The sequence below is a fragment of the Lathyrus oleraceus genome, chromosome 2, assembly GCF_024323335.1.
Source record: "Lathyrus oleraceus cultivar Zhongwan6 chromosome 2, CAAS_Psat_ZW6_1.0, whole genome shotgun sequence".
In the NCBI taxonomy this organism is placed as follows: domain Eukaryota; kingdom Viridiplantae; phylum Streptophyta; class Magnoliopsida; order Fabales; family Fabaceae; genus Lathyrus; species Lathyrus oleraceus.
The window spans coordinates 100,141,978-100,156,813 of record NC_066580.1 but is presented as its reverse complement, the minus strand read 5'-3'; the positions used below and the strand labels follow the sequence as shown (position 1 = coordinate 100,156,813).

Below are 14,836 nucleotides of genomic sequence, written 5' to 3'. Positions count from 1 at the left end.
CTAATTCCCATGGTGAGGAATTAGTGATGTGAGTCACTAGGTCTCAAATGAGTGGGACTAGTGAGCTTGGTAGCCGTACCTGGATTTGGTCGGTGAAGTTGAACTATATGTTCACGAATAGTTGGTACCGCATGCATGGAGTCTCATTGCATAATGTATGTATGGCGTATAATATGAATGGATGTATTCCAATATTATACGTGTGTTTTGTGTTGGTGTTGAGTATGAATTGAGATTATACGTGTGCTTTATGTTGCTGTTGAGTATGATGTTTGAGTTGATGTGCCGTTACTGAATGTGTGTTATGATTAGGGTGATGAAATGTGTTAAATTACTTAACATTGCATGATATTTTATAATGCTTATTATATCGATTGAGGAACTCACCCTTACAACTATTTTTCAGGTAACGAGCAGTGATTGAGTAGGAGCTAGTGCTTGGAGTCTAGTGTAGTTCCTTAGTGGGTCATGCTCTGGTAGATGTAACATCGGGATGGGATGTTTTAAATGTTTTATTGTTGGTTGTGAACCAGTTTACATGTAATATGCTACATGTTTTGCATGATTGATTTAATCTCTATCCGCTGCGTATTGTGGAAATGCTTTATGTTTTGAATTAATAAAAGAGCATGACAGTTATCATGGTGAATGGTGTGAAGTAATTGTGTGACACCCTTAATTGCATATTTACTCTGATTGATATATGTTGTTATTTTAATTAAACATTTGGGGTATTTTAGAAGGGTGTTACATTAGTGGTATCAGAGCATAGTCGGTCGAGTCGAGTCGTAATTACTCTGTTTCCCTGTACGTGATAGGTGTTGTGTAACCCTATCAGTACTTATTGTTTTAGCTTGTTGGGTTTTCAGAATAGAGATGGCTGGAAGAGGTAGAGATGATGCTGCGATTGCTGAGGCTCTGGGTATGCTAGCTGGAGTACTTGGAGGGAATCCGAATGTTGTGGGAATGGGAGCTGCTCGTCAACTGAGTAAGTTCCAGAAGAACAATCCTCCAATGTTTAAGGGAGCATACGATCCAGATGGTGCTCAGAAGTGGTTGAAGGAGATCGAGAGGATCTTCCGAGTGACTGAGTGTGCCGATAACCAGAAGGTCAGGTTCGGTACGCATATGCTGTCAGAGGAAGCAGATGATTGGTGGGTTGCTACCCGCACTGAGTTGGAAGCTGCTGGGAGTGCTGAGATTACTTGGGCAGTGTTCAGAGAGAGATTCCTGAGGAAGTACTTTCCGAAGGATGTCAGAGGAAAGAAAGAGATAGAGTTCTTAGAATTGAAGCAGGGCAACCGGTCTGTTACTGAGTATGCTGCTAAGTTCACAGAGCTGTCGAAGTATTACACTCCCTATGATGAGGCAGTAGCAGATGGGGCAGAGTTGTTTATGCTGTTAGCGACTTTGGAGGCTAAAGATAAACTGGTGATTTGAGATCTAGCCGTGGTGTGTGATTTTCCTGATGTGTTTCCTGAAGAAGTGAATGAATTACCGCCAGAGCGTGAAGTTGAGTTCTCGATTGATTTGGTACCTGGTACTAGGCCGATATCGATGGCTCCGTACCGTATGTCTGCTGTTGAGTTAACTGAATTGAAGAGTCAGTTGGAAGATCTGTTGGATAAGAAATTTATTCGTCCGAGTGTGTCACCGTGGGGTGCACCAGTGTTATTGGTTAAGAAGAAAGAAGGTACTATGAGGTTGTGTGTGGACTACAGGCAACTGAATAAAGTGACGATCAAGAATCGGTATCCTTTGCCGAGGATTGATGATTTGATGGATCAATTGGTTGGTGCGAGTGTGTTCAGCAAAATAGATTTGAGATCGGGGTATCATCAGATACGTGTGAAAACTGAGGATATTCAGAAGACTGCTTTCAGAACAAGGTATGGACATTATGAGTATTCTGTAATGCCTTTTGGTGTGACTAATGCGCCTGGAGTATTTATGGAGTATATGAATAGGATTTTCCATCTGTACCTGGACAAGTTTGTTGTGGTGTTTATTGACGATATTTTGGTGTATTCGAAATCTGAAGAAGAGCATGCTGAACATTTGAGAGTGGTTTTAGGAGTTCTACGAGAAAAGAAGTTATTTGCTAAACTGTCTAAGTGTGAATTTTGGTTAGAAGAGGTTAGTTTTCTTGGTCATGTGATTTCAAGAGGTGGTATTGCTGTTGATCCTTCTAAGATAGAAGCGGTATCTAAGTGGGAAGCTCCGAAGTCAGTTTCTGAGATAAGGAGTTTTCTTGGACTTGCAGGTTATTATAGGAAATTCATTGAGGGATTTTCTAAGTTGGCATTACCGCTGACGATGTTGACTAGAAAGGGGCAAGCGTTTGTTTGGGACTCAATATGTGAAGAAGGTTTCCAAGAGTTAAAGAGAAGGTTAACTACTGCTCCTATTCTGATATTACCGAGTCCGTCAGAACTATTTGAGGTTTTTTGTGATGCGTCATTGTTGGGCTTGGGTGGTGTGTTGATGCAGAATAAGCAGGTTATAGCTTATGCTTCGAGACAGCTGAGGGTTCATGAGAGGAACTATCCGACACACGATTTAGAGTTGGCAGCTGTGGTTTTTGTTCTGAAGTTGTGGAGGCATTACTGGTATGGGTCAAGATTTGAGGTTTTCAGTGACCATAAAAGTTTAAAGTATTTGTTTGATTAGAAAGAGCTGAATATGAGACAGAGGAGATGGTTAGAGTTTCTGAAGGATTATGACTTTGGTTTGAATTACCATCCGGGTAAAGCAAACGTAGTGGTTGATGTATTGAGTCGGAAATCATTGCATATGTCTATGTTAATGGTTAAGGAATTGGATTTAATTGAGCAGTTTAGAGACTTGAGTTTGGTGTGTGAGAGTACTCACAATAGTGTTAAATTGGGAATGTTGAAGTTAACGAGTGGTATTCTGGATGAGATTAGAGAGGGTCAGAAATCCGATGTGCTTTTGGTTGATAAGTTGACTCTAATGAATCAAGATCAAGGTGGTGAATTCAGAGTTGATGAGAATGGTGTTTTGAAATTTGGTAATCGGGTGTGTATTCCGGATGTTACCGAACTTAAGAAGAGTATTCTTGAGGAAGGACATCGTAGTGGCCTGAGTATTCATCCTGGAGCTACGAAGATGTATCATGATTTGAAAAAGTTATTTTGGTGGCCGGGAATGAAAAGAGAAATTGCGAGTTTTGTTTATTCTTGTTTGACTTGTCAGAAGTCAAAGATTGAGCATCAGAAGTCGTCTGGGCTAATGCAATCGTTGGCTATTCTAGAGTGGAAGTGGGATAGTATCAGTATGGATTTTGTTTCTCGTTTACCGAGGACAATTAAGAATTTTGAAGCTATTTGGGTGATTGTCGACAGATTGACAAAATCGGCTCATTTAATTCCGATCAGAATGGATTATCCGTTAGAGAGATTAGCTGAGTTGTATATTGAGAAAATTGTAAGTTTGCATGGTATTCCGTCGAGTATTGTTTCGGACAGAGATCCTAGATTTACATCGAAGTTCTGGGAAGGTTTGCAGAGGGCTTTGGGAACTAAGCTGAGATTGAGTTCTGCATATCATCCGCAGACTGATGGTCAGACTGAGAGGACGATTCAGTCACTGGAGGATCTTTTGAGGGCTTGTGTTTTGGAAAAGGGAGGTGCTTGGGATTGTTATTTACCTTTGATTGAGTTTACCTACAACAATAGTTTTCATTCGAGCATTGGTATGGCACCGTTTGAAGCTTTGTATGGTAGGAGATGTCAGACACCTTTATGTTGGTATGAGTCCGGTGAGAGTGCTGTGGTTGGACCGGAGATTGTTCAACAAACTACGGAAAAGATTAAGATGATTCAGGAGAAGTTGAGGATTGCTCAGAGTCGTCAGAAGAGTTATCACGACAAGAGGAGGAAGTCACTTGAGTTTCAAGAGGGAGATCATGTGTTTCTTCGTGTTACTCCGATAACTGGGGTTGGTCGAGCTTTGAAGTCGAAGAAGTTGACACCTCGATTTATTGGTCCTTATCAGATTTTGGAGAGGATAGGGGAGGTAGCCTATCGTATCGCTTTACCGCCGTCACTTGCGAATTTGCATGAGGTTTTTCATGTGTCTCAGTTGAGGAGGTACATTCCTGATCCGTCGCATGTAGTCCAAATAGATGATGTACAGGTGAGAGATAACCTGACTGTTGAAACATCACCTATGAGGATCGAGGATCGAGAGTTGAAGCAGTTGCGGGGTAAAGAGATTGATTTGGTAAAGGTAGCTTGGGGAGGACCAGCAGGTGGCAATGTGACTTGGGAACTTGAGAGTCAGATGAAGGAGTCTTATCCGGAGTTATTCGCTTGAGGTATGTTTTCGAGGACGAAAACTCTTTTAGTGGGGGAGAGTTGTAACACCCAGATAAAAATAAGATAATTATTTAATTTAAGTTAATATTATATTTATTAATTTAATTAAATAATTGGAATTATTGGATTATTATTATTATTATTATTGGAATAATAATTATTGGAAAATATATATAAGTTGGAAATAAGAAAAAGAGTCCCATTTGGTAAAGAAAGGGTTTCACGTGAAAAGCAGAGAAGCGGCTGAAAAGAGGAAAAGGGCAAAGAGACAGAGCAAGAGGAAGAAGGTTGGAGAAGAGAAAAGCTTGAAGCTTAAAGATTCGCCGGATTAACTCAGGTAAGGGGGCTTTATCGTCGTTTAATGGGTATTATGGGTTAACATGTAATGGGTAGTGATGAACCGTTGATTTGACCCTAATTGGGATGTTGAATGCTGAAAAATTGTGTTGGATAAGTTGTGTTAAAACTGAAATTGAATCTGTAATTGGATGGGTAGTGATTTTCCGAAAACGTAGCTTCTTACGGAATTGGAATCGGAGGTCCGGAAGTCCTCCAACGGCGGAAAATGCGGAGAATTCTGCATTCTGCTTCGTGCTAGCGCAGGAACAGCTTTCTGTCTTGCGTTAACCGGTTAACCCAGGGTGTTAACCGGTTAACACTGTTGTGATTTCTGAGAAATTGTTGTTCTGTCTGCGTTAACCGGTTAACCCAGGGCGTTAACCGGTTAACACTGTTAAAATTGGCCAGGAAGCGTGTTCTGTCCTGCGTTAACCAGTTAACCCAGGGCGTTAACCGGTTAACACTGTTGGAAATTGGAAAAATTGATATTTTAATGTTGTGAACATAGTTGGTGATTGGCCTATACCGGTGTGTGATATAGTAGGGATTATTTCCCGTTGTTTTGAGTAGGATAGGTATTAGTAGAGTGTGCTAATACTGTGACTGAATTATTTGGCATGACATAATATGATTATGTGATAAATATGCTGATGATGTGTGAAAATATGCATAATGTTGTGAATGTATATATTATGTATGTAATTGTGGATGGACTGTTTTATGGCTTAGAGTGTGAGCATATGTCCATTGTGGATTGTTGTTGATGTTGCATGCTAGGTGATTTGGCATAGCATAATGTGGCCTTTATGGTGGTAGCTAATTCCCATGGTGAGGAATTAGTGATGTTAGTCATTTTGGACTGTTGTTAATGTTGCATGCTAGGTGATTAGCGTGCATAGCATGGCCCTTGGGGTGGTAGCTAATTCCCATGGTGAGGAATTAGTGATGTGAGTCACTAGGTCTCAAATGAATGGGACTAGTGAGCTTGGTAGCCGTACCTGGATTTGGTCGGTGAAGTTGAACTATATGTTCACGAATAGTCGGTACCGCATGCATGGAGTCTCATTGCATAATGTATGTATGGCGTATAATATGAATGGATGTATTCCAATATTATACGTGTGTTTTGTGTTGGTGTTGAGTATGAATTGAGATTATACGTGTGCTTTATGTTGCTGTTGAGTATGATGTTTGAGTTGATGTGCCGTTACTGAATGTGTGTTATGATTAGGGTGATGAAATGTGTTAAATTACTTAACATTGCATGATATTTTATAATGCTTATTATATCGATTGAGGAACTCACCCTTACAACTATTTTTCAGGTAACGAGCAGTGATTGAGTAGGAGCTAGTGCTTGGAGTCTAGTGTAGTTCCTTAGTGGGTCATGCTCTGGTAGATGTAACATCGGGATGGGATGTTTTAAATGTTTTATTGTTGGTTGTGAACCAGTTTACATGTAATATGCTACATGTTTTGCATGATTGATTTAATCTCTATCCGCTGCGTATTATGCAAATGCTTTATGTTTTGAATTAATAAAAGAGCATGACAGTTATCATGGTGAATGGTGTGAAGTAATTGTGTGACACCCTTAATTGCATATTTACTCTGATTGATATATGTTGTTATTTTAATTAAACTTTTGGGGTATTTTAGAAGGGTGTTACAGGATCTGGCAGTGTGAAATAGTGAATAGCCTCACTGTCGACTAGAAATCAGAACTGACATGGGTAGAAAGAGGCTCTCCTCATCAACCCTCTGGTCAAACAGAAGTCGATGTCCATGGTAGTGTACCCACAGTAGGTCCGAAGATGTAACAGCTTGCGAGACAGACCTAAAGCGACAGTAATCTGCGTGATGATTCCGCCAACATGGATGACTCCTTCGGTAGATCTGGAGATACCGCTGAGACTGTATAACAAGAAGTTCCCACATGCGACTGGGCGAGACTGGGATGCACAAAATAACAGGAAGATCTCCTCTTCACTCAGTAGTGTCTCTGCTTCTGGCCTTCCCAGGAAGGAATGTGCTAATATCATCTGAAAGTATCTGAAGGCGGGTTTATGTATGACATGAGACAGCTGCATAGATGGATCCTGGCTTCCGTCACCCGATATATCACTCCAAAACTTCTCAACCTCCTTACCCAGGAAATATCCCATAGGTGTCTCCGGGATAGCATCAGGAGTGGTCTGGAAACCCAATAAGTCGCCGAACTCTTTCTGGCTGAAGGAGTAATCAACCCCAAAAAGCCTGAAAGCAGCATACCCATCTGGTCCAGAATATGGGTCATAGTCGAATGAACTCAGGAACTCCAAAGTCAGGTTCCTATATGTGTTACTCAAGTCATCAGCAAACTCATCCCAGTGAAGCTGGTGGCTAAGGAATCGGATACTCAGCTCGATACCCAGTGCCTCCATACACTGATGATCAGGATAACGTGTGGGGGCCATAGGGCGCTGATACAAAGCAATGTAACGCTCCCTCTGAGCATTATCTTTATAGGCCACGTGCATGTCTTCGAAATCCTGCATCCTGTAAAAGTTAAGAAAGTGATCCTGAAAATACAAACCATTCAAATCTTAGTCTCAATGCAAAATATGATAAAATAAAATAAAAATAAATAAATGCGAAAAAGTAAAATGAAAGATAAACCATGGGTTGCCTCCCACGCAGCGCTTGTTTAACGTCATTAGCTTGACGATTAGAATTTATACACCTGTAGTAGTAGGAATCGGTGGATCAATCAGGGTGTGGCTCGAGTAGTATGCTGGAATGTCTCCTTCTTCGTAGAGCTTCAGTCTTTGTCCATTTACAATGAATTGACTACAGGTTTCGTTCTTGATTTCTACGACTCCGGATCTCAGAATCTTGGATACTTCGAAAGGACCAGTCCATCTTGAACGTAGCTTTCCAGGGAAGAGTCATAACCTAAAGTTAAAAAGGAGAACAGGATCGCCTATATTGAATTTTTTCTTTACTATTCTTTTGTCGTCATAGGCTTTTCTCCTCTCTTTATATATTTTTGCATTCTCGTAGGCAGATTGCCTAAGTTCTTCTAATTTATGAATGTCTAGGGTACGCTTTTCTCCAGCGGCTAAGTAGTCTAAATTCAAAGTTTTAATAGCCCAATAGGTCTTATGCTCTAATTCGAACGGTAAGTGACAGGATTTTCCATAAACTAGTTGATAAGGAGTAGTTCCTATAGGGGTTTTGAAAGCGGTTCTATAGGCCCATAATGCTTCTTGAAGCTTCTGAGAGCAGTCTCTCCTAGAAATAGAAAAAGTTTTCTCTAGGATTTGTTTTATCTCCCTATTAGATACTTCTACTTGGCCACTAGCCTGTGGGTGGTATGGTGTTGCTACTCTATGCCTAACTCCATATTTTCTTAAAAGTTTGTCAAATATTCTCGATATAAAGTGTGATCCTCCATCGCTTATGACTAAACATGGTGTTCCAAATCTAGGGAATATATAGTTTTAAAATAGTTTGATTACTACCCTAGTGTCGTTTGTGGGTGCAGTTGTAGCTTCAATCCACTTAGACACATAGTCTACAGCTACTAAAATATACCTGTTTCCTAAGGATGATGGAAAAGGTCCCATAAAATCTATACCCCATACGTCAAAGAGTTTTACTTCCTGAATGTTTCTTAGAGGCATTTCATCACGCCTTGAAATGTTTCCAGTGCGTTGGCATCTATCACATTTGATAATGCAAGCATAGACATCACGCCACATGGTGGGCCAGAATAGGCCAGCTTGAAGAATCTTGGTGTATGTCTTAGAGGTGCTCGCATGTCCACCATAAGGTGCAAAATGACAATGGTCGATAATATTATTTACCTCTTCTTCTGGAACGCAACGGCGAAAAATGCCATCTTTACCCCTTTTGAAAAGGAGCGGTTCGTCCCAATAGAAGTTTCTCACATCGTGGAAGAATTTCTTCTTGCGGTGGTAATCAAGATCAGGGGGTACTTTATCAGTAGCTAGGTAATTAACGAAGTTTGCATACCAGGGTACGTTACTTATTGCTAAGGAATTTTGGGAATGCTTATAAGGATCTAGGTTATTATCTTCAATGGTTTCTATTCTAGCTATCAGTCTATCATAGGGGAAATCATCGTTTATGGGTACTAGTTCAGGTTTTAGATATTCTAGCCTAGAAAGGTGATCGGCTACTACATTTTCAGTGCCTTTTTTATCTCTTATATCTAAATCAAACTTTTGTAGTCATAGAATCCATCGGAGTAATTTGGGCTTGGCATCTTTTTTACTTAATAGGTAACGAATGGCAGCATGATCAATGTAAACTGTAATTTTTGCTCCTACTAGATAAGATCTAAATTTGTCTATAGCGAAAACTACAGCGAGTAATTCTTTTTCAGTTGTTGCGTAGTTAAGTTGGGTAGCATCTAGGGTTCTACTGGCATAATAAATGGCATGTAATTTTTTATCTTTCCTTTGTCCTAGAACGACTCCAACTGCATAATCACTAGCATCGCACATTATCTCAAAAGGTTCTGACCAATCAGGTGGTTTCATAATGGGTGCCGATACTAACACTTGTTTTAAAAGATTAAATGCGTCATTACATTTTTCATCGAAAATGATTTCAGCATCTTTCATTAAAAGTCTAGTTAAAGGTTTGGTTATTTTGGAGAAGTCCTTAATAAAACGCCGGTAGAATCCAGCGTGTCCAAGAAAGCTTCGGACTTCTCTGATGGTTTTTGGTGGTTTTAGGTTTTCTATAACATCTATTTTAGCTTTATCTACCTCTATACCTTTTTCAGAAACTAGATGTCCTAAAACTATTCCTTCGGTTACCATGAAATGACATTTTTCCCAGTTAGCACGAGGTTCACCTCCATGCATCTCTCCAGGATTTTCTCAAGGTTAGCAAGACAATTGTGGAAATCAAATCCGCAAACCGAGAAATCATCCATAAACACTTCCATGATACCATCTAGGTAATCTGCAAAGATTGACATCATGCAGCATTGGAAAGTAGCTGGGGCATTACAGAGGCCGAACGACATTCGTCTGTAGGCAAAAGTTCCATAAGGGCATGTAAAGGTAGTTTTTTCTTGATCTTCGGGGTGGATAGGTCTTTGGAAGAACCCAGAGTATCCATCTAGATAGCAGAAGTAAGAGTGTCTGGCTAGACGCTACAACATCTGGTCTATAAATGGTAAAGGGAAATGATCCTTCGTAGTTGCTTTATTTAATTTTCTATAATCTATACACATCCGCCATCCTCCTTCTAAACGTTTTGCTACATGTTCGCCTTTATCCTTTTGCACGACTGTGATGCCTCCCTTTTTAGGTACTACATGCACATGGCTCACCCACTTACTATCCGAGATCTGGTAGATTATACCTGCCTCAAGTAACTTAAGAACTTCCTTTTTAACAACATCACTCATTATAGGGTTTATTCTTCTCTGATGTTCCCTGGAGGGTTTTGAATCTTCTTCTAGTGAAATCCGATGCATGCATACGGATGGGCTTATACCTTTCAGGTCAGAGATATTATATCCTAAGGCTGGACGGTTCATCTTTTCATTGAGGAACTCATATCTCAGGTTCTTAGGCAGTTCCTTAAGTTCTAAGGTTGGTTTCTTAGGGCATGGCATATGATCTGGGGTAAGGGATAAACATTTGTAAAGGTTAGCATCGATGTAGGGTTTCTTAAAGTCATCATCTTCCCTTATGAGAGTTGATGGTAACTTAATTGTTTTTATAATTTCTTTTTGTTCTAATTCTTTAACACATTCATCAATGATATCTAAGGCATAACACGAGTCTCCCATAACAGGTGCCATAAGAAATTTCGAGAGTATAAATTCTATTTTCTCGTCACCTACCTCAAATGTCAACTTTCCTTTCTTGACATCTATTATGGCTCATGCAGTCGATAAGAATGGTCTACCTAGAAGGATTGGTATATCATTGTCCTCTTTGATGTCCATGACAACAAAATCAGTAGGGATAAATAACTGACCTATCCTAATAGGAACATCTTCTAAAATGCCTATCGGATACTTAACAGATCTATCGGCTAACTGAAGTGACATCTTAGTGGGCTGTAATTCTCCTAAGTTTAACCTCTCACAAACTGATAAAGGCATTAGGCTCACACTAGCTCCTAAGTCTAGAAAAGCTTTTTCGATCACATGATTACCCAAAAGGCAAGGAATGGAGGAATTTCTAGGATCTTTATCTTTCTTTGCTAATTTGCCCTCGGAAATAGCATTACATTCCAAAGGCTTCGGATCGTCAAGTCTACGTTTGTTGGTAAGGATGTCTTTGAGAATCTTTGCATAAGAAGGAATTTGGGTGATGGCTTCTGTGAAAGGGATTTCTACATGAAGTTTTTCTATAACTTTAATAAATTTTTGATACTGTTTATTGATCTGGGTTTGTTTGAGTCTTTGTGGATATGGTATAGGTGGTTTATACGGCGGGGGTGGTACGTAAGTTTTGTCTTTAGGTTCTTCTCCTTTTTCTTGACCTTCCTGGTTTTCAGGTTACTCTGGTTCCTTTACTTCGTCCGTGGGTTTGGTACATTCCTTAGAAGTTTCGGGTTCACTCAATCTAGGGTTTGGTGGCTCTTCATAAGCGTTCCCACTTCGTAGGGTAATGGCATTGACTTGTTGTCTTGGATTTTGTTGAGGTTGTCCAGGGAATTGTCCTCCAGGTGTAGTCTGAGGGGCTTGGTTTAAAGCTACCTGAGAGATCTGGGTTTCAAGCATCTTGGTATGAGGAACTATTTGGTCAACCTTGGTTCCTAACTGAGTAATCAATTCGTTAACATGAATGTTTTGGTTCATGAACTCCTTGTTTTGTTGGGTTTGAGCAGTGATAAAATTTTCCATAATTTTCTCAAGGCTCGGCTTTGGTGGTACAGGTTTCATAGGTTGTTTTGATCTAGGGGCTTGATAACTAGGTCTCGGAGGTGCATTATTTTGAATAGGGTTATTGTTTTTATAGGAGAAGTTCGGGTGATTCCTCCATCCAGGGTTATAGATATTCGAATATGGGTTCCCTTGGGTGTAGTTCACTTGCTCAAAGTGGGTTTCTTTTAATAGACTGCATTCTGCAGATTAGTTTCCTTTGGTTCCACATATCTTACAATCCGACGAAACTGCGGCTACAGTATTCGGGTTTATGCACATATGCTCGACTTTAAGGGCTAATGCGTCCATTTAAGCTTGCATCATGTCTATAGAGCTTAGTTCATGCACTCCTGCTTGGGCTTCCTTCTTCTCAACTGTCGCTCGTTCAACTCCCCGTGATTGATGGTTTTGAGCCATATCTTCGATGAGGGCACTAGCTTCAGGATAAGGTTTGTTCATCAGAGCACCGCCTGCGGCAGCGTCGATGGTCATCTTGGTTTTGTGATGAAGTCCATTATAGAAGGTTTGAATGATTAACCAATTTTCTAAATCATGATGTGGGCATGCTCGTAACAACTCTTTATATCTCTCCCAAGCTTCGAACAACGATTCTCCTTGGTTTTGGGTAAATCTAGTTATATGGTTTCGAAGAATGGCGGTCTTACTCGGGGGAAAATATCTAGCAAGAAAAACTCTTCTAAGGTTATCCCAAGTCGTAATGGAATTGGGTGGAAGGGAATCTAACCATGATAGGGCTTTATCTCTGAGGGAAAAAGGAAATAATCTTAAACGTATTGCCTCAGGAGAAGCTCAATTCGTTTTAAAAGTTTCTGCTAATTGAAGAAATATTTTTAAATGTTGGTTTGGTTTCTCAGTAGCGAGACCTGCGAATTGTCTTTGTTGCACTAGTTGCAACAGGGATGGTTTAAGTTCAAAATTATTAGCTGGGATGGTTGGGTTTACTATACTAGAACTAGGTTCTTCATTTGATGGTTGAGCGAAGTCTTTAAGAGGTCTTTGGTTTTGATCTTCGGCCATAGCTCTCTTAATTCTATGAAAGAATAAACGTGTGCGAGCGTAACGTTCAGGTTCCGCCATAGGGTATACTAAGCTTGAACTTCCGGTGCTGCGACTTCTTCGCATTGAACGGCGGGAAATAGCCTAAGTCTAAACACTTGATGCGGTGTTTCGCAAGTGTACGAACGCGTCAGAGTAATATAAAAGATTGTCGAATCCACAGAGACCAAGTGTCAATCTATTGTTATGGTGTTTATCAAAGGCAATCAAAATAAGTGTTTTTAGAGTGTGCAATGAAAAGTAAAGTATTGAAATAAAATATAATTAATAAAGACAGGGTCGAATGTAATTCACGTAATCAATTGATAATCCAAGTACATGCTAGTAGAGCTACTTATGGGCAGTGTTTCCTACTTTGAAAAGAACTAATTTAACAGGAACCGTCGCTTTCGCGTATTCAAAACCGAGTTGTACTCCCTAATCAAACCCTCTTATTCTCACTTATAAAAAGGCGCGCATTGCGTTAGAGTAGTAAACCTATTTTTAAGAAATATAGTATCTTGACTAAGTTGAAAAGTATTATAACCGGGATTTCTTAACCAAAAGAGGTTCTTACGAACCAGACTCTAAACTTATAAACGCGTCCAAAAATAGTTTTAAAATCTCTTTTCTTCTTAATGTTAAAAACTCCTAATGAACTAGACAAAGCGCTTTCGCTGTTTTTGAAATAGTTAAAAACAATTAAGTTTAAATAGACATTGGACGGCTTTCGATCTTACCCAACGGAATTGAAGTGCGGGAAAACTTAAGTTGAAAGTTAAAATAGCCCTTTAGTGTTTCTACGAACAATTGTACGGATTACTGGTTCAATTATGCTCCTTACATTCTAACCTTATAAACTTAGCTAGACATGGTAAAGTAAAACTGCATTAAAATAAATAAAAGTAGTGCGAGTGCGGAAAGTAAATAAAAGTAGTGCAGGTGCGAGAAATAAATAATTTAAAGCGAGTGCGAGGAAATAAATAAGTTAAAGCGAGTGCGATGAAATAAATAAAAGTAAAGCGAGTGCGAGGAAATAAATAAAAGTAAAGCGAGTGCGGAAATAAATAAAAGTAAAGCGAGTGCGAGGAAATAAATAAAAGTAAAGCGAGTGCGGAAATAAATAAAAGTAAAGCGAGTGCGAGGAAATAAATAAAAGTAAAGCGAGTGCGGAAATAAATAAAAGTAAAGCGAGTGCGAGGAAATAAATAAAAGTAAAGCGAGTGCGAGAATAAATAAAAGTAAAGCGAGTGCGAGGAAATAAATAAAAAGTAAAGCGAGTGCGGGAAAATAAATAAGATAAAGACAAGTAATAAAAACCTGCTCCAATCGGAGGGTTGAATAAATTGCAAATCGGAAATGAAAATGGCGGCAGGATTAACTTCCTTCCAAAGTGCTCCAAACTCGATTACAGACTCTATCACAGACTCGATTACACAATTGTGGTAACACTCCAATGCGAAGCGGTTACCACTTTATAGTACTGGATATATGCCTAAGTGAAACAAAGTTGCTCTGAGTTTGCCTCTGCTCTAAGTTTGGATGATTGTAAAAGTGAATTCGAGTTTCTATTTATAAGCAATTTAAAAGATGGAAATGACTTGGATGCCCTTCAACTTGAAAGTGGGAGGGAAACTATTTCCCTCTTGTGGCGCCCGCCAAAAGGCCAAAGTGAGGCGCCTTAGTGGAGGTAGTGGGGAACATGGAAGTTGAGGGAAGTTGAGCTTGGGCACGTCATGGCAAGGCCTATGGCGCCAGCCATGGGGTAGGCAACAAGAACAAAATGCTGAATTTTAGGGTATTTGGCTCTTTTTCGCTCCTTTTCTCGATCGGGGCTCCGATTAAAGTAAAAACCTGAAAACAAAGAAAAACATAGCAATAACACAACAAAATGATAATAAAACAACTAGAATGCATGTGAAATCGGAGTCGAAAATACGGTAAATTTCAGTGTTATCACATTTCAATAGGGGCTACCCCTTTCTCTCTTGTTTACGGCATGGATGTTGTGCTCCATGTGGAGGTTGAGATCCCATCATTGTGTGTTTTGATGGAAACCAAGTTGACTGAAGCTAAATGGTGTCAGACCAGGTTTGATCAGTTGAATTTGATTGAAGAGAAGAGATTGATTGCCATATGTCATGGTCAGTTATATCAGCAGAGAATGAATAAAGCTTTTAATAAGAAGGTCAAGCCTTGT

At 39.7% G+C, this 14,836-nt stretch overlaps 1 non-coding gene across 1 annotated transcript; it reads left to right on the top strand.

The window, feature by feature from the left end:
* Positions 1 to 12,127: 12,127 nt before the first annotated feature.
* On the top strand, positions 12,128 to 12,234 carry LOC127125115 (small nucleolar RNA R71). The gene has a single exon (XR_007804575.1). It is a non-coding gene; the product is annotated as a small nucleolar RNA R71 (small nucleolar RNA).
* The last annotated feature ends 2,602 nt before the right edge of the window (positions 12,235 to 14,836 follow it).